The sequence below is a fragment of the Heterocephalus glaber genome, unplaced genomic scaffold, assembly GCF_053883595.1.
Source record: "Heterocephalus glaber isolate CG9 unplaced genomic scaffold, H.glaber_assembly_v1.0 deba00001457, whole genome shotgun sequence".
In the NCBI taxonomy this organism is placed as follows: domain Eukaryota; kingdom Metazoa; phylum Chordata; class Mammalia; order Rodentia; family Bathyergidae; genus Heterocephalus; species Heterocephalus glaber.
Window position 1 is genome coordinate 15,804,615 of NW_028258305.1, and position 26,720 is coordinate 15,831,334.

General features: G+C 37.0%; 1 long non-coding RNA gene across 2 annotated transcripts in view; it reads left to right on the top strand.

Annotated features, from left to right (window-relative positions):
- LOC147826967 (uncharacterized) overlaps positions 1–26,300 on the top strand; it is a 38,712-nt gene extending 12,412 nt beyond the window's left edge. For both annotated transcript variants that reach the window (XR_015453108.1, XR_015453109.1), the window contains 2 exons: positions 22,304–22,465; positions 25,622–26,300. This is a non-coding gene — a long non-coding RNA (uncharacterized LOC147826967). The remainder of the gene's footprint in view (positions 1–22,303; positions 22,466–25,621) is intronic.
- Positions 26,301–26,720: the final 420 nt, after the last annotated feature.

Here is a 26,720-nt window from a genome sequence, read left to right on the forward strand (position 1 = left end):
ACCTTGGTGCCTGGTGTGCTGTAGAAACACAGAAAACATTTGTGGAATATAATTTTGCTTAAATATGCCAAATTAGTCAAACTCTTTTAAAAATCTTGTATTTATATTGGTTTTGTTCCAAAGTTTATTTTTCATACAATCCTAAATGTGATGGGGTTTCCCTAGAAACATTATTTCTTTTTCTTTTTTTTTTTTTTTGGAAACATTATTTCTTGTTAACACTGATTGATTTTTAAAAATGGGCAAAGAGTTGGAAAGAATAAAATCCTGGAGGAAAAAATTCTGAAAGAAATTCGTCCCAAAGAAAAAAATCTAGAAATAAATCCTGAAGACAGGAATTTGACTCTAGATCAGATTTTTTCCTATGATATATTTGATACTGGAAGAGGCATAAATATCATTAAAATTGATTTAGAAATTATGAGGATTCCTTATTTTTAAAATTAACTTTATTGGTACATTTTAGGTATACATTATGATCACATTCATCCTTGGGAATTTGTACCTGTACAAGATATATCTTACTTCTTGTTTTTTCCCTTTCCCATTCCCCTTCCCTCCCTTCCACCCCCTGCCTATTTACAAAAGCTTTGTTTCCACTTTTCCTTCTTTTCTCATATTTTTTCTTTCCCTTTTTCCTTTCCCCCATTCTCCCTACTTCCCCTTCCACTTTGAAACTTTTCTTCCTATTTCACATTATTATACATTTTGGTTCTCATTTACACTTTCAGTTTCTCACATCAGAGAAGCTATTCGGAATTTACACGTGTGTCCTATTTATTGCACTTAAGAGTATGGCCTCAAGGTGCATCCATTTAGCTATAAATGTCTCTAGTTTATCATTCTTTATGGCTGAGTAGTACTCCATTTTATTAAAAAAGTACATCTTTATCCAGTCACCAGTTAACAGACATTTGGGTAATTTCCAATATTTAGTTATTACAACTGACTCTATAAACATGGGTGCACATATATCACTGTGGTATGATGCTTTTAATTCTTTTGGGAAGATACCCAGCAGCGGAATACCTGGATCAAATGGAACCTTTAATCCTAGTTTTCTGAGGAATCTCCACACTGACTTCCACAGTAATTGCACCAGTCTACACACATGTAAATTTTATGTATTCTTTTGAAAGAACCAACTGTTTAATTTGCTGATTTTTTTGGTATAGTTCTCTTAGTCTTCATTGGATTGATTTCTGCTCTAATCTTTATAATTTAATCCCTTGTAGGAGCTTTGGGTTTGTCTTGCTCTTTTTCTAGAAGCCTGAGGTTCAATATTGGATGTGTATTTAAGCTCGCTCTGTTTTTCTAATATGGCTATTCAGTGCTATGAATTTCCCTCATAAAATTGTTTTCATTGTGTCCCATAAATTCCAATATGTTGTGTTGACATTGTCATTTAATTGTAGAAACTGCCTAATTTCTTTTTTAATTTCCTCTGTGACCAATTTGTTGTTCAGGAGGGTGTTATTCAATTTCCATGTGTTTATGAAGTTCTTATGGTTTCTTTTGCTATTGATCTCCAATTTCATTGTACTATAATCTGATAGTATACAGGAGTTAACTTCAATTCCTTTGCATTTATTTAGGGATATTCTACCAGCTAGCATGTGATCTATTTTGGAGAATGACCCATGTGCAGCTGAGAAGAATGTGTATTCTGATTTTGAGGGGTGGAACACTCTGTAGACATTTATTAAGTCAATTTGTTCAAGAGTTTCGTTCAGTTCTGGTGTTTTGTTGATTTTTTTCTCTAGTTGATCTATTTGTGACAGTGGGGTACTGAGGTCCCCTATTGTAATACTATTGCATTAGTGCTTATTGAAATTTGATTATTCATGTCCATTAATATTTGTTTTACATAGTTGGTTGCATTAGTGTTTGGTGCATATATATTTATGATTGTCATCTCTTTCCCTTGGCTTATCCTCTTTGCATGGCCTTCTTTGTCTCTCTTAGTTATTCTTGGTTTGAAATCCACTTTGTCTGCAAATGGGATTGCTAGTATTGCTTTCCATCCTTTGACCTTCAGTCTATGAACTTCTTTTTGAATTATGTTTCATGTATGCAGCATATTGTTGGATCTTGCTTCTTGATCCATTCTGCCAATGTATTTCTTTCGATTGGTGAATTGAGACTATTAATATTGATGGTTATGACTGATATGTATTGACCTATCCTTTTCATGACCTTTTCCTGTTGTGGAATACCCCAGCTTTTCACTTAATTTCTTTTTTAAAAATTAATGTTATTGGCACATTTTAGGTATACAATATAATGACATTCATAATTGGAAATTTGCACCTTTACATAATCTATCTTGGTTCTTATTTTTTCCCCATTCCCCTGCCCTCCCTTCAACCCCCCCATCAACCCCTATCAACAAAGGCTTTGTTTCCATTTTTTATTTTCTCATATTTATTCCATACTTCTACTACTACTTCCCCTCCTACTTCCCCTTCCCCTGTGCCCCTTTTCTTCCTATTTCACATTATCTATTATAACTTTTAGTCCTTATTTACACTTTCAGTTTCTCACACTAGAGAAACTATTACATATTTACACATGTGTGTCCTATTTATTTCATTTAAGAGTATCACCTCAGTGTGTATCCATTTAGCTAGATATTTCTCTAATTTCTCATTTTTTATGGCTGAGTAGTACTCCATTTTATAAAATACCCATATTTTCTTTATCCAGTTTCCAGTTAATGGAAAATTGGGCTGCTTCCAAGTTTTAGCTATTACAAACTGTGCTGCTATGAACATGAGTGCACATATATGGCTATGTTTTAAATCTTTTGGGTAGATACCAAGCAAGGGAATAGCTGGGTCAAATGGTACTTACAATCTTAGTTCTTTGGGGGTATCTCCATACTGCTTTCCACAGTGGTTGCACCAGTCTACATTCCCACCAGCAGTGGAAAAGGGTTCCCTTTTTCCCTCAGCCCTGCCAGCATTTGTTATTGGTTGACTGCATGATAGCAGCCATTCTTTCTGGGGTGAGGTGGAATCTCAGTGTTGTTTTCATTTGCATTTCTCGAATGATCAGTGATGTTGAACATTTTTGCATACGTTCATTTGCTGTTTCTACTTCTTTGTCTGAGAAATGTCTGTTCATTTCAGATGCCCATTTTTGAATTGGGTCTTTATATTTGAGAGGTCTGATTTTTTTAAGTTCTTTATAGATTCTAGATAGTGGGCCTTTGTCTGAGGAAAAGCTGGTAAAAGTTTTTTCCCACATTGTGGGTTGTCTCTTCATGCTGTTGGTGGTTTCTCTTGCTGTGCAGAAGCTTTTTAATAAAAAGAGATCCCACTGGTTGTTTGTGCTAGTTCAAGTGCAACTGAGGTTTTGTTCATACAATCTTTTCCTACACCAATGTCTTCAAGAGTTCTACCTAACCTCTGTTCCAGCCAGTTCATTGTTTCTGTTTTAATATTTAGATCTTTAATCCATTTTGAGTTTTGTTTAGTGCATGGTGAGAGATATAGGTCTCGTTTTAATCTTTGGCAAGTCGAAACCCAGTTTTTCCAGCACCATTTACTAAAAAGGCTATCTTTCCTCCCATGAGGGTGTTTGGCCCCTTTGTCAAAGATGAGGTGGCTGTGTCTGGAGTTGTTTCTGCATCTTCTAATCTGTTCTACTGGTCCTCAGGTCTGTTTCTTTGCCAATACCATGCTGTTTTTATCATGTTGTTTTGTAGTATAGTTTCAAGTTGGGGGTTGTAATACCCCCTGCCATGTCTCTGTTACCTAGAATTCTCTTCTTGTTCCAAAATGAATTTTTGGATTGTTTTCTCAAGGTCTGTGAAGTATGCTTCTGGGATTTCAATTGGAAATGCATTGAATCTATACAGCCATTTGGAAGGATCACTGTGTTCATCCTTCCTACCCAGGAGCAGGGGATGCCTTTCCATTTTCTGATATCATCTTCAATCTCTGTTTTCAGAGTGCTATAGTTTTCAGAGAAGAGGTCTTTGATTTCTTTCGTTAGGTTGATTCATAGGTATTTCAGTTTTTTGGATGCTATTTTGAAAGGGCTTGTTTGCTCTGTTTCTCTCTCAGTGAGTCTGTTGTTCATGTAGAGGAAAGCTATTGATTTTTGTGTGTTGACCTTGTATCCAGCTACTCTACTGAATTTGGTTGTGAAGTCTAGAAGACTTTTGATGGAGTTCTTGGTGTCTTCTATATAGAGTATCATGTCATTTGCAAATAATGACTATTTGACTCCATTTCTTGTCTTTATTTCTTTTATTTCTTTCTCTTGTTTAATTGGCATGGCTAATATTTCCAAAACTTTACTGAACAGGAGTGATGAGAGTGCACATCCTTATCTTGTTCCTGAATTTAGTGTGAAGGATTTCAGTTTTTGACCATTTAATATGATATTGGCTGTTGGTTTTTCATAGATGGCTTCTATCAGTTTGAGGTAGAGACCATCTATTCCAATTTTTGTAGGGTTTTTATCATAAGTGCATGTTGGATTTTGTCAAATGCTTTTTCTGCATTGAGATGATCATATGGTTTTTGTCCTTGGCTCTATTGATATACTGTATTACATTGTTTGATTTGCATATGTTGAACCATCCCTGCATCCCTAGGATGAATTACACTTGGTCAGGGTGTATGATCTTCTCAATGATCTTCTGCATTCTGTTTGCCAGTATCTTATTAAGGATTTTTGCATCTATGTTCATTAGTGAGATTGGCCTATAGTTCTCTTTTTTGGTTGGGTGTTTCTCTGCTTTGGGGATCAAGGTGATGCTTGCTTCCAGAAATGAATTCAGGAGTATTGCGTTCCTTTCAATTTCATTGAAAAATTTAAACAGTAATGGCAGCAGTTCCTCTCTAAATGTCTTGTAGAATTAAGTGGTAAAACTATCAAGACCCAGGCTTTTCTTAGATGGTACATTTTAAATTATGTTTTCAATTTCATTGATTGATATTGAGTTTTGTAGAAGTTTTAGGTCTTCTTCCTTCAACTTTGGTAATTCATATGAATCTAGGAATCTGTCCATTTCTTCTGTATTTTCCATCTTATTGGGGTGAGTATAGGTTCTCAAAGTAGGTATTGATGATCCTCTAGATTTCTGCTGGGTCTGTTGTAATTTCACCCTTTTCATACCTAATTGTATGGATTTGGGCCTTTACATTCCTTTTTCTGATAAGGTTGGGTAAGGGCTTGTCAATTTTATTTATTCTTTTGAAAAACAAACTCTTGGATTTATTGATTTTTTTGTGTCCTTCTCTTAGTCTCCATTGCATTGAGTTCTGCTCTGATCTTTATAATTTCCTCCCTTGTATGAGCTTTGGGTTTGTTCTGCTCTTCTTTTTTTAGAAGCATGAGGTTCAACATCAGGTTGCTTAGTTGGGCTTGCTTTCCCTAATATGAGTTTTAATGCTATGAATTTTCCTTGTAAGACTGCTTTCACTGTGTCCCGTAGATTCCGATATGTTGTATTGTCATTGTCATTTAATTGAAGGAACTGTCTGATTTCTTTAATTTCCTCTGTGACCCACTGGTTATTCAGAAGACTGTTGTTCAATTTCTTCATGTTTATGAAATTTTTGTGGTTTCTTTTGATATTGATGTCCAATTTATCACACTATGGTCTGATAATATACAGGGGATAACTTCTATTCCTTTGAACATGTTTAAATATGTTCTATGAGTGAGTATGTGGTCTACTTTGGAGAATGATCCATGTGCAGCTGAAAAGAGTGTGTATTCTGATTTTGTGGGGTGGAATCCTCTGTAAACATCTGTTAAGTTCATTTATTCAAAAGTTCAAGTGAGTTCTATTATTTCATTCCTTAGTTTTTGTGTAGTTCATCTATGTATTTCTGACAGTGGGGCATTGAGTTCCCCCACTGCTATTTTATTAGTGCTCATATGGTTTTCCATGTCCGTTAGTATTTGTTTTATATAGTTGGGTGCACTAGTGTTTGGTGCATAGATATTTATGATTGTCATCTCTCCCTCTTGGAATTTTCCTTTTACAAGGATGGATATCCTTGTCTTGTTACTGATTTTAGCATGAAAGTTTTCAGGTTTTTACCATTTAGTATGATGTTGGCTGTTGGTTTTTCATAGATAGCCTTAATCAAGTTGAGATAAAGACCCTCTATTCCAATTTTCTGCAGAGTTATTATCATGAATGGGTGTTGAATTTTATCGAATGCTGTTTCTGTATCTATTGAGATGATTGTATGGTTTTTGTCCTTGATTCTGTTAATGTAGTGCATTACATTTATTGATTTACATATGTTGAACCATCCTTGCATCCCTGGGATAAATCCAACTTGGTCAGGGTGTATGATCTTCTTGATGACACTCTGTATTCTGTTTGTCAGTATCTTGTTGAGGATTTTTGCATTTATGTTCATTGGGGAGATTGGCCTGTTGTTCTGTATTCTGGTTGAGACTTTCCCTGGTTTTGGAATCAAAGTAATACTTGCTTCTAGGAATGAATTTGGAAATATTGCTTTCCTTTCAATTTCCTTGATGAATTTAAAGAGTAAAGGCAATAGCTCTTCTCTAAATGTTTTGTAGAATTCAGCAGTGAAGCCATGAGGACCCTGGGTTTTCTTTGTTCGTGAATTTTTAATTACATTTTCAATTTCACTGATTGCAATTGGGGTGTTTAGAATTTTTATATCTTTTTCATTTAACTTTGGCAATTCATATGTATCTAGGAATCTGTCCATTTCTTCTGTGTTTTCCAGTTTATTAGACTATAGGTTCTCGAAGTAGGGATTGATGATCCTCTGGATTTCTGCTGGGTCTGTTGTGACTTCCCCTTTTTCATTCTTAATTGCATGGATTTGAGCCTTTTCTTTCCTTTTTTTTATAAGATTGGCTAAGGGTTTATTGATTTTATTTATTCTTTTGAAAAACCAACTCTTTGATTCATTGATTTTTTTGTATCATTCTCTCAGTCTCCATTGCATTAATTTCTGCTCTGATCTTTATAATTTCCTCCATTGTATGAGCTTTGGATTTGTCTTGCTCTCCTTTTTCTCAGAGCTTAAGATTCAGCATTCGGTTATTTGATCTCTCTCTGTTTTCCTAATATGGGCATTCACTGAAATGAATTTCCCTGGTAGAACTGCTTTCATTGTGTCACATAGATTCCTGTATATTTTATTGGCATTATCATTTATTTGTAAAAGCTGTCTAATTTCTTCTTCAATTTCCTCTGTGACCCATTGGTTGTTCAGGAGAGTATTATTCAATTTCCATGTGTTTGTGAAGTTCTTGGAATTTCTTAGGCAATTGATCTCCAGTTTAATTGCACTATGGTCTGACAATATACATGGGATAACTTCAATTGCTTTGCATATACTTGAACATGTTCTATGAGATAGTATGTGGTCTATTTTGGAGAATGACCCATGTGCAGCTGAAAAGAATGTATATTCTGATTTTGTGGGGTGGAACACTCTGCAGATATCTATTACGTCCATTTGTTCAGAAGGCTGGTTCAGTTCTAGTATTTTCTTGTTGGTTGTTTTTTCTAGATGATCTGTGTATTTGTGACAGTGGGGTAATGAGTTCCCCCACTAGAACTGTATTAGTACTCTTTTGGTTTTTCATGTTCACCAATACTTGTTTTGTATAGTTTTTTTTTTCTTTTTAAGAGGGAAAGGTTTATTTGGCTTATAGTTCATTAGAGGTTTCAGTCCATAATCAACTGGCCCCAAGGCAGGGTGACAGAGGGGCAACAGTTCATGGTGCCCACACAGTAGCAAAAGCAACAAGGGGGCTGAGCAGTGTCTTTCTGCCCCTTTTATCTTATTCAGACTACTTAGGGCAGGTAGCACTCACACCCTTCATCCTAGTGCTCTCGGGCCTATCCCCACCATGAATCAATTACATACTCTATATTCAGCCACCTCTGATAAAGCATGAGGCTTTGGGGTAACAGCTAAACACAAGCCATAACATTCCACCCCAGTCCCCCAAAGACTCAGACATATCCCTTTATGCAAAAAAGCATCTAGTCCATCTCCAAGAGCTGCCAAAGTCCTAAAAATTTCAGCATTGCTGAAAAGTCCAAGACCAAAATTTCCTCTGAGATTTAAAGCAAACTGTTAGCTGCAAGCCCCTGTACAAATGAAAAGAAAGTTAAACACTTCCAACATATACAAAATGGCACAAGACAGACATTACCATTCCAAAAGGGACAAACAAGAGGATACAAAGGAATAAATAGAACCAAAGTAAGTCCAAAATCTGGCAGAGCAAACATTAAATCCCACAGCATCCCCTGAAATCTGTGGCAGGTTATCAACTCCAAAGGGTTTGGGTGGCTCTGCCCCAGTGGCACTGCAGATGGTTGTAGCTTCCGTGGCTTCCCTCTTGAGCTGGCTCTTTTCCCTTCTTGCAGTTTTCCTCCGATGATCCATACTCCTGGCTTCTCTAAACTTCTGGGTACTCCATTGTACCTTTGACCTCACATTCACAGCTTCACACACTGCACTTCTCAGGGACACACTGCCTGGCCTCCCAGGTCTTCTTCTGAAATCTGGGTGGACACCTTCCTGACCCTACCACTCTTCCATTTTGTAGTGCTACATGGATGATGCCAAGACCTACTGCCAGCTGGAGCAGTAGCTAGTCTTCCTTCTCTCTTGGCTGTGAGGGTCGAACATCTGAATCCCTGAGCACTCTGAACCCAATTGTGAGGAACAAATTCTCTAGGCTGCCATTCCAAAACATGGTGCTCTGGAGCTCTCTTCTCAAAGCAAAATCTCACTTTTGCAATTTTGAGGCTACAAAGGGTGGAGTCTTAATGCTTCTTCTGATCCCCTCAGGCCATTTTTTCTTCTCTCCTGTTCCTTCTCAGCAATCATGATCTCCTCTGCTCTATGTTTGCAGGCCACAGCTTCACTGGAGCTTCCTTTTTGGCCAAACTCAAAACATTTTAAATCATCGGATGGGCTCTTTGCTCTAGATTCTCAACATAAATCTGGCTAAAAGCCCCAACAGTAGCCATGCCATGCCCCAACATTAGGATCTCTTGAAATTTCTTCTTCAAGATTAATTAGTCCACCACCCTTAATTTTAGTCTCAGACAAAGTCTCTGGACATGAGCAAAAGGCAGACAAACTTTCTGCCAAGACATAATACACAGTGTCTGGAGTCCAGCAGCCAGTGAAATCCGTCTTCCCAGCAAAAACCTCCCAAGTCTGGTCTTTACTGGCTTTCTGGTGTTCTGAGCTCTGACCAGAATCTCACATACAGAACAGCCTGTGTTCCAACTCTTCTTCAGTTGGCAGCTCTAAATCTCCTAATTCTTCTCCTTTCCACAAGCCAACTCTTGAGCCACATGGCTTGGTAATGTCACAGCAATGACTCCACTTCTCTGGTACCAAATTTCTGTCTTAGTTACTTTTCTCTCATTACTGAGACAAAGTACCCAACATCCAAAGTTAAAGGGGGAAAGGTTTATTTGGCTTACAGTTTGTAGAGGTTTCAGTCCTTATCAACTGGCTCCAAGCAGGGTGGCAGAGAGGTAACAGTTCATGATGCCCACACAGTAGCAAAAGCAAAAATGGACACTTGTTTTGTATAGTTGGGGGTATTTGTATTTGGCGCACATATATTTATGATTGTCATCTCTTCCTCTTGGATTGTTCCCTTTACAAGGATGTAGTGATCTTTTTTGTCTCTCTTAATTACTTTTGGTTTGAAATTTACTTTGTCTGCAAATAAGATAGCTACCCCTTCTTTTTTCCAGGTTCCTGTCACATGGAGAACTGTTTTCCATCCTTTTACTTTCAGTCTATGAATTTCTTTTTGAATTGGGTGTGTTTCTTATATACAGCATATTGTTGGATTTGGTTTCTTAATCCATTCTGACAGTCTATTTCTTTTGATTGGTGAATTGAGGCCATTAATATTGATGGTTATAACTGATATGTATTGACTTATTGTATAGTTATTTTCCTGCTGTTGGTTCTTTTTTATTTTCTCCCTCTCCCTTTAATTTCTTGCCTTGCCTGATGAATGTGCTCTGTTGGGACTCATGGAGTTGTGACCTTTGTTGTCTTTTTCTAGGATATTGTTTAGAATTGTTCAGAGTGCTGGTTTGGTATTCATGAAGTTTCTCACGGGTGTTCTTTTTTTTGGTTTGTTTAAATTCTTTTATAGGTATATTCTCAGGTATTCTTTGTCATGGAAGTATCTTACTTCCCTATCAATGAAAGAGAGTTTTGCAGGATACATCAGTCTAGGTTGGAGGATGTTTTCTTTTGGGGTTGAAATACCTCACTCCAGGCTCTCCTTGACTTGAGCATTCATGTTGAAAAGTCTGCTGTGATTCTGATGGGCTTTCCTTTGTATGTGACTTGTTTCTTTTCTCTGACTGCTTGTAGAACTTTGTTCTTCTGTTGTGTTTCTGGAATCTTAACAATTATATGCCTATGTGTAGATTTTTTTTGATGAAGGCTAGTTGGAGTACTATAGGCGTCACTTATCTGTATGTCAAGTTCTTTTCCCCTGCTTGGGAAGTTTTCTGCTATTATTTCTGTGACAGTTTTTTTTTTTTTTTTAATATCATTTGCACTCTCTCTTGTTTCTTCATTGACTCCAATGAGTCTTATGTTATTCTTCTTTGCATAATGTAGCAGGTGGTGGATTGATTTCTCATGGTCCCTTACTATTTTAAAGACACTTTTCTTTTCCTGGTCACTAATTGCAACCTTATCTTCTACATCTGAAATTCTGTCCCCACATTGGCTCATTCTGCTACATCAACTTTTAGTGGAGTTCTTAATCTCTTGGAAATCTGTTTGCATCTATTTCATGGGTTCCATTTGTTTTCTTTGTTGGAATTGTATCATGTTCCTCAGGTCCTGTATTTTTTTTAATCTGTGTCCACTGTAGATTTATTAATCATTCTTCCACTTGGGCACGATCTCTGTTGTTATCTGAGAAATTATTTCTGATTTCATGTTTTACAGATCCTCTTTCATTGGCAGTTCAGGGAATCCAGGTGGTTCAGTATAAGATTGTTGGATCTCATTTCCCTTTTGTTGCCTTAGGTGATCTTGAAGTCTGGTTTTGAGACTTGTTTACATGTCTCCTCATTTCAACAGATGCAGCCTGTTGCACCTTTGTTGAGGCAACTTTTTCTCACCCAGTGGTCTTCAGTTCTCATCAAGCCACAGAATGGCCTTTTCTCTGCTGCCCACCAGTGCACCAATTCCTGGATTCAGAATTGTTACCTTCTGGATCCCTGAACAGACTTGTTGCCAAATGGGCTTCTGGCTGGGGCTTGTGCACTCTTGGGAAGGTATGTAAGCATGCCTCTGGCTAGTGCCTCCCCACCATGTAGTTTTCTGGGAGGGCTTTTGAATGGGGGCAGTGTACCCCAGTCCCTGGTGTCTGAGCAGGCTTCTGGCTAGGGTCTCTGTGTACTTATCGATGGTATCAGGGTGAGCTTCTGACTTTTGGTTGCATGCCTGTGCAGCTCTTTTCAGGTTGGGCCTTTGGCTTGGGCCTATGTGCCCAAGTTGCTGGGTCAGGGTGGGGCTCTGGCTGGATCTGCCTGCATCCCTGCTGTTCTTGCCTGTACCACTGCTCGCTGGGATCTGGGGGCACTTACAGATCTGCATTTAATTTTTTGCCTTGCCTGATGGATGTATTCTGTTTAGCTTCATAGAGTTGTGACCCTCGTTGACATTTCCTAGGACATTGTTTAGAATATTTTGGGCCACTGGTTTGATATTCATAAAGTTTGTAAGGTTTTCTTTGTCACTAAAGTATCTTATTTCTTCATGGATTTTGAAAGATTGTTTTGCAGGATACATCAGTCTGGGTTAGAAGTTGGTTTCTTTTAAAGCTTGAAATATTTCACCCCATTCTCTTCTTGACTTGAGGGTTTGTGTTGAGAAGTCTGTTGTGATTCTAATGGGTTTTCCTGTGCATATGAGTTGTTTCTTTTCTCTAACTGCCTTTATTTTGTTCTTGTGTTGGATTTCTGGAATCTTGACTATTGTATATCTAAATGTAGATTTTCTTTTTATCATGGCTAGTTGGAGTTCTATATGCCTCACTTACCTTTATGTCAAATTCTTTTTCCTTGTTTGGGAAGTGTTCTGTGAATACTTCTATGAAAAGTTTATTTATGTCTTTTGTACTATCTTGTACTCCTTCACTGACTCCAATCAATATTGTTATTATTTTTTTTTGCATTGTGTAGTAGCTGTTGGATTGCTATCTCCTGGGGTCTTGCCACTTTTAAGAAATCTTTTTTTCATGTTCATTAACAACAATCTGTCTTCTATATGTGAAATTGTGTCCTAACATTCACTTATTCTGCTTTGGAAACTTTCAGTGGAATTTTAAATTCCTTGAACATCTGCTTGGATGTGTTTTTTGCTTTCAATTCTCTCCTATGCTGGGTATTCATGGTTTTGATCATTTTCCTCATTTCCTTTATGTATTTATTTTTGTGTTTGAGTCTGTTCTAGAGTTATTAATCATGTCTTTCATTATAGTCTCCATCTCTGCTTTTATCTGAGAAATTATTTCTGATTTCATTTTTTTCCAGACCCTCTTTCATTGCCAATTCAGGGAGTTCACATTGTTGAGTTTCAGATTGTTCCATCTCTTTACCTCTTGGAGTTGCCTTTGATGTTCTGGAAATCTGGTTTTGAACCTTGTTTTGGTGTCTCCTCATTTCTATTTATTTTTTGTTGTTGGTGTTTTGGTTTAATTCCTGGGTTGCTGCTTATAAATTGCTTATTGCAAGTATTGTTATTTCTAGTATTTAGAACCCTCGGGGGGGGATGGCTCCTTCTTTGGTTGTCTTCCAGGTTTAGTTAGCCTCTGGGTTTTGAATCTGTAATGGTCCTTAGGCAATCTCAGTCTTGGTATACCAGCAAGGACAACTGACTAGAGTAATCACGTCACCATGGCCAAAGCAATACAATCAGCATCAACAATAGTATCAAACACAACCCAGAGAATGGCAAATGGTGGTAACTGTTAATCTACTACCTTTGACCACATGAACTAGACTTGTGGTTATACATCAAAACCTAGCACCAACCAGAAATATATTTACTGTAAATAAGCCCTTCAATCTAGCAAATTTGCCCTCTGGGTAGATTTAGAAGTTGAGGGGGTAGAGAAATAGAAGGAGAGGGAAATGTTAGAAGTAAGGCTAGAGGACACAGAAAGATCATACAAACTTTGGGAAACTGGTGAAGACAGAAGGAAAAGAGAAAAGAGAGGAACAGAAACAAGAACAGAACTAACAGCAACAGAAAAACTAGAAACTGTGTTCTTGCTCCTATAAAAATAATAACAATCTTGAAAAAACAGGACAAAAACAGGGACAAGAAAGGTAAGAAATTAAGGAGAAAAGAAAAGAAGAAAAAAATGTCCCCTTCAAGGTGTGCCTCTGTTGTCACTGGTGGACAACATGGGTAGTGTACAGATCTGTTTCAACTGATCTCAGTGAGCCAGCCATACTGCACTGAAGTCCAGGCTGATTTCTGGCTGTGAGGCTGGAATTGAACTCCCTGACCTCCTTTGGGTTTGAACTCTCCATGGTTATAATGCAGGTTTGAGCTGTCCTTCCCCCACAGCAAGTCTGGGTTCTGGTAGGAGGTGTTGACCCCAACAACTCACCAACTGCTGCAGTCTGCTGCACCTTTATTGAGGTGACTCTTTGCTCTCTTATGGGCTTCAATTCTCAACAATCCTTGGAGAGGGCCTCTCACCACTAAGCCAATTCCTGGGCTCAGAGTGATGGCCTTTTGTATCCCTGTGCTGTGCTGCTGTCTGGGCAGGCTTCTGGCTGGGGCCTCTGTGAGGATTCCTTCTAGTCAAGAAATGGTTACTTAGAATGGGAGAGGACTTTATGGCATAGTAACTATTTAACTTTACTTTTTACAGATAACATAATTGTCATGCCATTTGAAGCTTACAGTAAGCTGTGGCACGTTAGCTGTAGCCTCCAGATCACAGTACCACTCATACTTTCTGATTCTTCATTTGGTTGTTTTGTTTGCAGCACCTAGTCAAAGCTGGTCATGGATGGGCCTTGAGCAACTTTGCAGGTGGGCCACTGGGGAGTATCTCACAAGAAGCACCTTGAACAAATGATAAACTAACAAAACCTGAGAGACTCACTAATCAGAAAAACCTCTGTTATATTTTCCATTTAGAAGCAAATCCTTGGTGAAGACATGGATTTCTTAGGCTCTTGTGCCCCCTCTCTCTCTGCTGTCTGTCATGATCAGTAGGCTTTTATTTATATTGGTTGTCTTTTCTCAAAGCCTGTGGTAGGTGTTTTATCTTGTCTTCTCTGTTTGACTGCTTTCCTGTTTTTTATCTAAAGTGCCCATTTTATGTACTGCTTTGCATATTGATCTATATTTTGTTCTTTTTCATATTTTGATAACCTTATAACCCAAGAAGAAGAGAAGAACTTACTTTGTAATGATGGAATGTATTTGTATAATTACTTGATGTAGAAAATTTCACCTAATTTGTGATATAGGCAGATCAAGTTGAAGTCATGAGTGTATTTTGACCCTGGAGGAATTTTAAATCTCCTCTTATGAACAATGCTGTCCTTATTATTGAAATAATCCAGAAGCAGATAACAAGGAGCAAGTTGTTTTTGTCTTATCCAACATAAAATCAATTTTCTTGATTTCTTATGTTGATTTTACTATTTTTTTTTACTCACAAAACTTTATTTTCAATCCTATAACTTTTCTCTTTGTTGAATACTAGTAATTCTCTTTGCTGATGTTAACTGTTCACCCATTTCATCTTCTTAGAATAAATGCTTCTTGAGAGTAAATTATAAATAAATTCTAAATAAATTATAAATAAATTATAAATAAATTCTTCTCTTGTATATTCTCAATCTTCCAAAATGCTTAAATGTGCATATAACTGCATAAATACTTTGCATATACCATTCTGGGCTAAATACAGTTTTTATACTCAGCATTCACTTCTCTTTCCTTTTTATCCCAACCAATCCATACAAATGGGGCTGGAAGACTATAAGCTATATTTTTTAGACTCTTTTTAAAGTGTGGATGGTGATGGGATGTATTTTCAGCTAGAGATATGTATATGCATGGGATGAGAAGGGAGGCAGAGGATATATTTCTATAGAGATATCAGCTGATAAGCTGACTCCTAAATATGAATGTAGTTTCAACATTCAAATGCCATTTTCTACTCTCTGGTAAGCAACTCATAAATGTGGGGCCATGTATTGTCTTCAGTAACTTCTTGATCATAGCTGAAGTGGTGTGGTGTGACTTTGAAGCAAAAAAACCTTGTCAGTGGCAGCACCCTGTATTTAACTTCTCCAGTTCTTTCAATGATTTTGAACATACCTTTTTCCTTATTAAATCTTCTTCATACTGAAATACTAATTTCTATTTCTTGCATTGAATTTGACTGATAGATACTTGGTTGCTCACACTATTTGTTGATGTAGCAAAAGTATTTTATGGGGAAAAAGTTTCAAATTATAGTTCGGTTTGATTTTATGTTTCTGATTTCAATTAACTACCAAGGCTTTAAAAAGGCTAAGGACTCATCTACATAGTATTCCTTTAACCACTTTGATTGGCCTGGTGATTCCTTGGGTTCTTTAAAACAAGCATAAAGATATTCAGTTGGTCAGTTACAAAGACTTACAGCAATTAGGGTAGAGTTTTGATTGTAGACTAGAATTTTGAGTTAAAAATTGGAATATTTGGGGATGGAGATTTAGCTCAATGGCATCGTGCCTGCCTTGGAATCACAAGGTCCTGAGTTTGACCCCTGGTACCGCAAAAAAAAAAAAAAAAATATTTACTGGTAGCTGAACCTTTTCAAGAGGATCTGAAATTATTTACTCAACATCCTGGTTTAACAATTCATTTATTTAAACCCACTAAGTCTCCCATGAGAACTTTTAATCTTATAGTACAAATCCACATTCTGAGGTTGAATATTGTGGGCTATCTAATTTTCTGAATGTGATTTTAGTGAAACTATATCTTTTACGTATAGCTGGGTTATCATGAGAAGAGCTCAAAACATATTCAGAGATAATTACTGAGGCATGAACTATATTTCCTTTGGCTTTTCCAAACCATGATCCTGATTGTATAGGCAGGACAGCATCCCACTTGTCTTGATTCTAGTGCACTGTGGTATTCACTGTTTTGGCTTGTGTTGTTTGTCTTTTGGATCTGTGAGTAACTGAATCTCTCTTAATTAAGCTCTCTGCAATTCTTTCTTATGTACATCTTCCCTGCAGGTCTGTAAATGAGAACTGCATCCATTATCTCAGCAATCTTGGCTTTCTGCAGTATGATGATGGCCACTAACATTAAGGTTCTTTACTATTTACAAACATTTTTCACAAACTTTAATTATTTCAATCTCTCAAAACCTTTGTGTGGTAAACAGGCAAGCAAGTATCATATTATCCTCATTTTACAGACAAGAAAAATATCTAAGACTACAGCCATTATGGAGGATAGTATGGAAGTTCCTCAAAAAACTAAAAATACAATTACCATATACTTCTGGGTATATGTGCAGACATATATATTTTAAAATGAAAGATGAAATCAGTTTAGATTTTAAAAACCACGTCTGTATTGTTAGCTGTTTTATTTAAAAATATTTATTAGAAAATCAAACCATTGTATCCAAAAATTAAAGTTTAATAGTATTAAAGTGCTCAAGCTTTGAGCCATTCTGTGGCAATAGGTTACCTGGTAAACAGATTTCTGTACAAGTATGTCTTTCATTATCTGCTTTTGCAAGTTAACATGATATATAAGAAGGAGATAAGAATAAAAATGACACTTGACTGGAGAATTTGTGATCTTTTGGCAATTTTGCAGTCTAGATTTTGACTCCAAGGCAGAGATTATCCCAGTCTCTCTAGTTTCCTGGACTATTTGACTTACTAGCTGGGAATTATTCAAGGACAAAGAGACTATGTCTTACTCATTTGTAATCCATATGCAAAGTCCCGAAAATATAGTGAAATGTCTGATAAGCTACACTAGTCATTATTATCCTAAAATTTCTCTAAGTTAATTCATTATTTTTTTTGGGGGGGTATAGTGGTGCTGGAATTTAACCCTGGGTCTCTTGCGTGCTAAACACACACTTGACCGCTGAGCTACAACTCCAGGTATAATTCACTATTTTTTGAGATATTGCATTGAATTCTTAACCTCAAATGCTAATGTGTATCTCTAGCTCTTCATTTGGAATTCTCTCCTGGTAAAAAAGCAATCAATTTTGTTCCTGGCATGATGACTCTTTATAAAAGCTTGTTGTTTATTGCATCTGCTCTCATTATTCTCTCTCCTTACACACTTACTTCACTCTTATACTTTATTTTCCTTTTGTTAGCTGCTATTGGTAAATCACAAAGTACAGGCAGATTGTGAGTGGAACATTTTCCTCTTCTGTTCAAGACACATGCTCTTTAATCAAAACATTTTAAATGTCAAATTGAGAGGAACTGATGGAGCAAAAGTCATTCTCCAGGACTCTGGGAAAACCTGTAGCCATGGCAAGGACTCAGCTTTCCTTCCTGTCCCACCTGTGTCCACACTAGGCTGTACCACCAGATGCATATGTCAGGGTGTGATGATACTAGCTATTTCATCCAAGTGGAATGGAGGCAACTAGCTGATAATTCTGTGGGAAATTTTAGGGAACAAGGGACTCTCAAGCTGGCTCTCTCATGCTTCCTGTTGGTCTATTTTCATATATACCCTTTCTTTTCAAAGAAGAATGCCTTGTATTTTTGAAGACTTCAGAATAGATTTTTTAGTGTCTAAATTCTGAGTAGTTTGTAAAAAAAATGATCTCCTATTGCTCACATTCTCCTAAAGTCTAGGAAGAACTGACTTGTGAGTAAGTATGGAATCTATTTGCTTCTCCTTTTCCTTAGAAATTCCCAGAAGATCTTAAGAAATACAGGCTTATGTTGTGCCCACTCCTTGTTACTAATGCTCAATGAGAGAGTTGGCAGTGGTATAGCAAGCAGCTATTAGCAACAGCATTTGGGCCATGAATGGTTGGCAGACGTTGAGAATGCAATATTTCAAAATAGGGCTGAGTAGAAAAGCCAAATTCAAATTGATAAGAAGACTGTACATGTGCTTCATTTAACTTCAGACAGATTTTTGACTACTTGTGTCATATGCAAATTTGTACAACAATGCTTGAAATTGGATTTCCATTTCACTTAATTAGATCAATACAAGACCTGCATAATAATCAACAGTTAGTAGTTTTGCTACTATTGGGCTTCAGAATTTCAAAATGATTGTTGGTTTTACACATTGACCTGTCCCAGGGGAATGAGATCAATTGGTTTTGGTTTGGATGTAGGTACAATTGGTTTTACTTATATTTGTGTGGTCAAACTAAAACCCTCAATTTGCTTTAACTAAGATGGAAATAAAAATATAATTGTGTGTAAAAAATTCTGAAAAAGTAATTAAGGATTTTTTAAAACTAAAGGCTGAGCTCTAACAAAAATATGTTCAAGTACTATTTTTTTCTTGAGTTTTAAAGAAGATGAGTAATGAATCCTCACTGCATGTTTTCTTTCCAACATGAATAATAGGAATTTGAAATCCATTATAATTACAATTAGAGTGTTTTCTCTCCAGGTTTTAGATATCTACAGTGTGTGGCCTGCAAAGAGAACAGCTTTCCATAATTACAAAAGACAAGGAAGATTGGTCTCAGAAAAGTCAATGGTGGAACAGATGATTATACATAAAATTCTGAACAAGAAAACAATGGCAATACTGAGAGAGAGCACAGAAGAGCTCAAGACAGCAATACTGAGAACTCATTCAGAAATCAGGAAAACCCCAGTAGCATTTATTGAAGCAGACAGCAGCTCTGGAGTGTTTGATTAAGCACAAGGCAGGCAGATGCTCCTTCTTGTCCCTGTTGGGAAGGTTTTCATTTGTAGCTGGGTGATGATTTTAAATAAGACTTTCCTAAGCACTGCTTTCTACCAGAAAATTGAGTCCCATGATGGGCTATAGGAGTTTTAGACTACTCTGGCAGCTCTCAGAAGTACGGTTCCAACTTAGACTTTAAGGTGATATGCAGCAAAAATGGAAAAAGCTCAAAGCTTAGAGATAACAACTCCATGCCTGTCTTTGCCACCCTTTACTTTGCCTGTTATGTAATATTTATATAACTAGAGGGTTTTTTTTTTTGTTTTTTGTTTTTAACAATGCTGGAGTCTAAGTGTATTCTTGAAAATCTGTGAATGGCTGAGATTTTCTTAAATTTTATGGTCTAAATTGTTAGTAATGTACCTGGAAATCTCCAGAAGAATGTATAAAAATCAAACTTTATTAATAAAGATGAAGTATTTAAAATGGATTATGAGTTTTGATAGTGGTGGTATGTATGCTTGCATTTAATTGGGAAGAAATAGACATAATCTATGGGCAGGACTTTATTGATCACATAGTCATAATGAGGTCACCAACCTTTGCTAAGACCTCAAGAGTTAGCTGAGGATCCGTAGTACCACATATATACAAGGAAAAATATCTTGATGCTCTTTTACAGGCTGAGGACTGAGTGGAAAGAAGTAAAAGGAGCCTTGTGTACATTAAAGATTTCCAACTTGGGTGATTGAGATGGTGGGGACAGGAAGAGAAGCAGGCTTAGGCAGAAAGATGAGCTTTTAGATTAGGAGATTTGGTTTCTAAGATAGCTGTGAGATGCTCAGTCAAGGGTGGCAATAGCTTCTCAGAGTCTATATTTGTACCTTAAGTGGTATCTATACTTGATGGGTAGAGTTAAGATTGGGATTCATTAGCTTTGTTTGGATGACGTCACTATGGGAAGAGATGGCATTGGATTAAGATATGCAATGAAATTCTTGTATCAGAGTTGCTTTTAAACTCACGGAATGAAGAGGCAAAATGTAATAGGAAAAAAAATAGGGGTGTAGTCCTGACCAGAAGCAACCGATTGCATATTTTTACCATGTGGAATTAACACATTTTGTGCTTTCTTCTAATACTTTTTTCCCCCGTAAAACTATGAGGAAGGCATTGCTTCATCCTCTCCAGAACTTGGCTAGAGTATTGTCTCCTTTCTACCCTGCATTATTTTCTGACATATTGTAAGTTTAACGCAATGATTTGTTTAATGCCAGTATCCATTCATCGGAATTGTAAGCTCCATTTGGATGGAGATTTTTGTTTACTTTGTAGTTTTGGGATCTCTGAGATTGCCTAGAACATGGTAGAGGCTGCAAAAATGCTTGTTGACTTAGTGGAGTTATGGTGAGCTAAATATACCAGTCTCATGTGAGCACTCCCCTTGAGAATACAGGAGGACCCACTTTTGATGAGAGAGTGAAAAAAGATTGTGTCCTAAAAATGATAGCAGGGAATTTGAGGCCATGTTTTGTGACTAGAAAATATTTAAAGAAGATGAATGGTGAAACAATTTGTCTTCCAGAGAGGATAATTTAGAATATTAATGGGGCTGCTGATAAGTTAGTCAAAAAAATTAAGCATGCACTTGCTGTGTTTGTGCAGTGGAGATTGATGACAAGAACAGGCTGGAGAGATAGCAGCATGTCTGGGAGGCAGGCTGACTGCACTCAGTTCTGCTGGGCACAGTGCTTTCTTGCCACTCAAGAGTGCTGTGGATGATAGGTCATTCCTGGCTTCTAGCAGCATTGTGGTGAAGTCTCTTTAACTCAGAGAAATTAAGAATTAGATCAGAAAAAGTACCTCAGTTTAGAAAATGAAGAGACTGAACAGTTTAAATGTAGAAAGTTGGAAATTAAACAGCTTTAGAAAATAATAATTGTGTTAGTTACTCTTCTCTCATTGCTGAGACAAAGTATCCAACACCTAGAGTTAAAGGGGGAAAGGTTTATTGTAGTTCACAGTTTGTAGAAGTTTTAGTCCATAATTGGCTGGCTCCATAATTGGCAGGGGAGACATGGAAGAGGGGCATCAGAGAGGAGAAAAAGTTCATGGCAGGCAGAACACCGAAAAGTAGCAAAGTAGCAAAGCAGCAGTGGCAAGCAACAACAGCAGCTCTCTTTTTGTACTTTATATTCTATCTAGGCTACAAGCCCTTAGGGTGGGTTGCACTCACATCTAGGGTGGGCCTTCTCATTATCCACACCCAGAACTATGCCAAACCATTCAGTGGACTAATTTAGTAACACAGCCTTTAATCTAAGCATCACACACTTTATCCCAGCATCGCACACTCTAGATCCAGCCACCTCTGAAAAGGCCCACCTATGACCACATGAGGCTTTGGGGGGACATCTAGACACAAGCCATAACAGAAGGTTATGCGGAAGGCCTGTAATTGTGATGTGAAGTCCAAGAGACAGATGTTTGTTTTAATTATGTCTTGTTTAATGATGAGCATACCAATGTAATATATATTTCACAGTTTATGTTCTTTTTTTGGTACCAGGGATCAAACTCGGGTCCTTGTGCTTGTGAAGCAGGTGGCAGAACCACTGAGCTAAATCCCTGGCAACATAGTTTATGTTCTAAAACACAGATGACTGCATTCTTCTCACATACTTATTTACTTTTTTTCTTTTCTGGCAAAAAAGTTTGGATAATTGTAAATTATCTTATATTTTCAAGTCATGCTTCATTTTTGGATCTAGTCAGTAAATACAAACCTGGACAGTGAGGCTAACACAGGGGTGGTTCTTGCAGGTTTGCTAGTAGAGCATAATACTGGGTTCCACAAACATATCCCTTACTTTTCTACTGTAAATTTTTACTTTAGCATAATAGTAGCTGGCTGTGCACCTCAGTACCTTTGTCTGAGGGATAGAGGAAGCAATCTTTGTGTTATCCACTTGATACTATGAACAGCAAAGTGTGAACATGTGTGCAAAAGTGTCAAACTGGGATTTTTCACCCACATGATGCTCCTTCTAACAGGTTTTGTATATGATTACCTGAACATCATAGAGGGTATAATATGCCCAAACCACTCTAGGATTTGTCTTAAAAAATCTTTTGAAGGGTTGGGAATTTAGCTCAGTGGTTCTGCCTCACAAGCACAAGGACCCGAGTTTGATCCCCAGTACCAAAAAAAAAAATCTTTTGATTTTTCTACTAGAATTAGCTTAGTTAAATATGATGGCACATGAAAAACTAGATTTGCAAGTTTTGGAGGGGGTTAAAAGTGAATCATCAGAGTATTCATGCATAGATGATGAAAATGATCCATTATGGTAAAATACATGTTTTCATAACAGGAGAGCGTGTGGGTGAATGATGATGATGATGATGATGACAATGACATTGGTGTTGGTCATATGAGCCAAAGTTCCCATGACAGTGAAATGGAGCAAGAATCAACTGATAAAGACACAGAGAATGCCAATCTACTTGATTCAGATGACAAAGAAAAAAGCAATGTGAGTGTATATTTGACTAGTTGAAGTGTTTCAAATTGTCATGCAACTAAATGGAATGATCCAATGTTAGAACTAGGTCCAAAAATGTAGGGAACAGGGGAAGGGGACGTTACCAGAACCTCTGCAGTAAGTCCTAGTCTCCTGCAAGCCACGGCAGCACACAGCGAATTACAGGAAAGGTAGAAAAATGAGACTGAGAAGAAGCTGAGCTTTGGGTCTAATCAGTGCTGCTCTGGGCAGCAAAGACAAAAACCCTTAGCTTGCAGCACCTTTTTTTTTTTTTTTGTATTAAATTCTTTTATTGGTACATTGTAGATATACAACACAATTACATTTCTCATTGGGAATTGTACCTTTACATAATGCATCTTGGTTCTTATTTTTTCCCCATTCCTAGCCCTCCCTTCATGCCCTCCACCCTTCCCTATTTACAAAAACTTTATTTCCATTTTTTCCATTTCTCATCATTTTTTTCCTTTCCCTTCTTTCCTTTCCCCTGCCCCTCCCACTACCCCTACCCCTTTGGACCTTTTCTTCCTATTTTACATTATCGATTATTCATTCTAATCAATGGTACATTTTAGGTATACAATATAATGACATTCATCATTGGAAATTTGCACCTTTACATAGTCTCTCTTGGTTCTTATTTTTCAACCTTGCCCAGCCCTCCCTTCAACCCCTCCATTCCTCCCTATTTACAAAGACTTTCTTCCTATTTTTCCATTTTCTCATATTAATCCCATTCCTTTCTATCCTTTCCCCAAGCCCTCCCACTTCCTTCCCCTTTGCCCCTTTTCTTCCTATTTCACATGACCTATTATACATTTAGTCCTTATTTACACTTTCAGTTTCTCACACCAGAGAAACTATTCAGTATTTACACACGTGTGTCCTATTTATTTCACTTAAGAGTATTGCTTCAATGTGCATCCACTTAGCTATAAATGTCTCTAATTTCTCATTTTTTATGGCTGAGTAGTACTCCATTTTATAAAAAAACCACATTTTCTTTATCCAGTCTCCAGTTGATGGGCATTTGGGCTGTTTCCAAGTTTTAGCTATCACAAACTGTGCTGCTATGAACATGGGTGCACATATATCACTGTGGTATGATTCTTTTAATTCTTTGGGGAAGATCCCCAGCAGTGGAATAGCAGGGTCAAATGGGACTTCCAGTCCTAGTTCTTTGAGGTATCTCCATACTGATTTCCACAGTGCTTGCACCAGTCTACACTCCCACCAGCAGTGGAGCAGGGTTCCTCTTTCCTCACAGCCCTGCCAGCATTTGTTATTGGTTGATTTCATGATAGCAGCCATTCTTTCTGGAGTGAAGTGGAATCTCAGTGTTGTTTTCGTTTGCATCTCTCGAATGACCAGTGATGGTGAACATTTGCAGCACCTTTTACTCAGTACATTGGGAGAAATAAATGTAACAAATGAATATGTAGATTTCAGCACTTCACATTTGGATAAACAAGGTGTAACAAAAGACTAGGGGGTGGTGGAAATCTAAGAACAATGAGGAAGTATGCAGATGAAGATTTGGTTCCTCCCAGGGTGTCTCCCACAGGTGTGGTCTTGCCCTGGAGCATCACAGCATCACAGGATCACTAAGGTCTCAGTTGTGACCCAAGGCCAAAATGGAATTATGTGTTGGAATGCCATAGCTGGCCTGTAGGCTGAAGAACTAGGCCTAATCAAACGATTTTTCCCTAGAATTATGTAGCATTGTTCCCAACACAAAAATATAGTGAGATCTTGGCAAAGGTGAAACCTATTGGTCAGAATGCCAGCACTGCCATTCAATATTGGAAATTGTTGCAGATGAAATGCTATGAGATGATGTGAAATACACAAAGGCTGAAATATATGTAAAATGTTTTGAATGAGCCAATAGTCATATTCAAAAATGTTTTTATCATGACACCTCACTAGCTGAACTGAAAGCATTCATAGGTCTGCTGTGCTTAGTAGGGATTTCCCAAGGTAATTGCATGAATGTAAAAGATTTATGGAAAAGCAATGGGTCAAAATATGACATAAAAAAATTATACTCTTGTAGATGTGAAGACTTATCATGCTTTCAATTAAGAAATTTATCCTGGAACTCAGCCACCAAGTCCTTATTCATATAGTAATAAGATGTTGTGAGCCAACTTGTTGTTCCCATCTCCCAAACTAATCAGAATATGACATTCAACAATTGGTTTATCAGTTTCCAATCAATGTTACATTTTCAAATGGAGTACAAATTGACCAGCATAGGAATTGTACACAGGAAAAAAAGCAGAAATTCCAAATGAAATATTGCAATTTCAAAACAGAGAATTTTATGATACAATCTTTGGATCTCAGAAAGATTTACATTGGCCTCATATATTACAAAGAAAAACAAACTGGTACTGCTGATGTCAATATTGCACCATGATGGAAATACTGATAGGGAAACCTCAACAAAATGGAAGCCTGAGATAGAAACTTTCTACAACAAAACCAAAATAAGAGTAGATATTGATGAGTTAGGCAGTAACTATGATGTCACTCAAAACACAAAACATTGGCCAGTGATTGCGTTTTAATCAATCCTAAACTTATGGGGCATAAATAGTTTGATAGTTTACAAAGAAAATAACAAGTGCAAAATACCACGGAGAAATTTTCTTAGAGTATTTGGACTGGAACTCATTAATGATCATTTACAGCAGAGGAAAAACAAAATGTTTCTGCCTAGGGAACTATGCAGAAAAAGTGTGAACCACACTGGTGAACTGATAGGTGAACAGGCAGGTGCAGCATCCCAAATACCTACTACAACAATGGGAAAACAAAAAAGATGTCAACTGTGCCCTACTAGGACAGGAAAACAAAACATATATCCTATCAGTGTAAATGATACTTGTGTATAAAACATGTAGTTTTCATGTGTGAAGACTGCCTGGGGTGTGATATTTGAAGCAAAGGTTGTTTATGTTGTACAGTTCTATTGGTATTTTCATTGTAGTTCACATAGATTTTTATTTCTGATGTTATCTTTTAGGTTCTGTAAGCAATTAAACAACTGATGTGAAAATGTTCATGTCAATTCTACACGATGATGTCTATTCATCATGTATTTGATATTTTATTTTATTGATATCTTATTTCCCTTCTCAGTGCACATTTTACAACATAGTAGGAAGCACCTGAAAAAACAGGAAGAGAAGAGAGGTGACAAGGCTGCCACATAGGAAAAACCCCAGCATATGTGCTGTCAGTGTAAGCAAGATGTGTGCATGGAACATGCAGTGGTCATGTGTGAAGACTGCCTTGGATGTGACAATTGAAGCAAAGATTACTTTTGTTGTAGTGTTCTATTGGTATTTTCATTGTAGTTTACCTGTTTTAATTCTGTAGTTACCTTTAAGATTTTATAATCAAGTACACAGCTGATGTGAAAATGTGCTTATTCTAAATGTGCAATGCATATTAATAATTTAATACTTTACTTTATATTCCTGTTAACTACACATTGTGTGAGCCTCCTGACCACACAGCAAGACCAGTGAGATGCCAAGTATGTCCTACAAAAAGGCCAGGAAAGCCAAACATATGTACTGTTAGCAATACATGTGTATGGAATGTGCTATTGTTATGTGTGACAACTGCCTTAGGTGTGATAATTGAAGTAAAGATTTTTTTTTTGTAGAATGCTATTGGTATTTTAATTGTTGTTCATATAGAAATTTATTGCTATTGTTCTTTTTTTAGATATTGTACATCAAAAACCAGTCAATGTTGAAAATTTTGATGCTTTTTAAATAAAAACTCAGTAAATATTAAATATTAAATATTTTATTTTTGTGATTTTCCCTGTTAAGTCCTCATTGTTTAATATAATAAAAGTCATAAAATTAAAATTGGTAATTCATTCAATTCATGGAGACCACTCTGAATGAGCTAAAATTCATAAATTGGCTTTTTATATTAAAAGTCTGAGTCTGCCTATTGGTCCACAATGGTTTGCCTGAAGAGCCAGCAGTTGGTGTGTGGGAAAGGAATAACTCTCCACACCACTGAAGTTTCAATGATCCATGACACTGTGATGTCTTGGATGGCAAGACAATAGTGCAGCATGACTCATACAGAAAACTCCTATAGAGGCAAAAATTAATCCATGGGAAGAAACAAATTTTCCATTAATCAGTGATCTGTTCCTACTAGAATATTCTTTTGTTCCTAGGAACCTGCTCACATCAATGATCTCCACTTCACT